General features: G+C 44.3%; 1 non-coding gene across 1 annotated transcript; it reads right to left on the minus strand.

Moving 5' to 3' along the window:
* Positions 1-393: 393 nt before the first annotated feature.
* Positions 394-497, minus strand: LOC112787510 (small nucleolar RNA R71). The gene has a single exon (XR_003194920.1). It is a non-coding gene; the product is annotated as a small nucleolar RNA R71 (small nucleolar RNA).
* Positions 498-786: the final 289 nt, after the last annotated feature.

Here is a 786-nt window from a genome sequence, read left to right on the forward strand (position 1 = left end):
GATGGAAACAATGCCATTCCCGAGAGGAGGGTTCTTGGTTCATACATAAACCCAACCTCTGGGAATTGTGGTAGCAGCATTCAGAAACCACCCATTCAGGCCAACAATTTTGAACTCAAACCACAGCTAATATCACTTGTGGAGGATCATTGTTCATTTGGTGGGAATGCTAATGAAGATCCAAACCAACATCTCACAAAATTCCTGAGAATTTGCGACACTGTGAAGTCCAATGGAGTCCAGGAAGATACCTATAAACTGCTCTTGTTCCCATTTTCACTTAGGGACAAGGCAGCTAAGTGGCTGGAATCATTCCCAAGGGGGAGCCTAACAACCTGGGATGAGGTGGAAAGCAAGTTTCTGGCACGTTTCTACCCCCCACAAAAGGTCAATAGGCTTCGATCTGAGGTTCAGACTTTTAGACAACAAGATGGTGAAACTCTCTACGAGGCATGGGAGAGGTTCAAGGATTTGACAAGGAAATGCCCACCAGACATGTTCCATGACTGGGTGCAATTGCATATTTTCTATGATGGACTTTCTTATGAATCAAGGAAGGCTGTAGACCATTCATCAGGAGGTTCATTGAACAGGAAAAAGACTGTGGAAGAAGCCATTGAAGTGATTGAGACAGTGGCTGAGAATGAGTACTACTATGCTTCAGAGAGACACAACACTAAGGGAGTTATGGAGCTGAACCATGTTGATACAATCTTAGCCCAAAACAAGGTGTTTGCCAAGCAACTAGCAGAGCTCACCAGGAAATTAGAAACAAAGCAAGTGGCT

Source organism: Arachis hypogaea, chromosome 20, assembly GCF_003086295.3.
Source record: "Arachis hypogaea cultivar Tifrunner chromosome 20, arahy.Tifrunner.gnm2.J5K5, whole genome shotgun sequence".
In the NCBI taxonomy this organism is placed as follows: domain Eukaryota; kingdom Viridiplantae; phylum Streptophyta; class Magnoliopsida; order Fabales; family Fabaceae; genus Arachis; species Arachis hypogaea.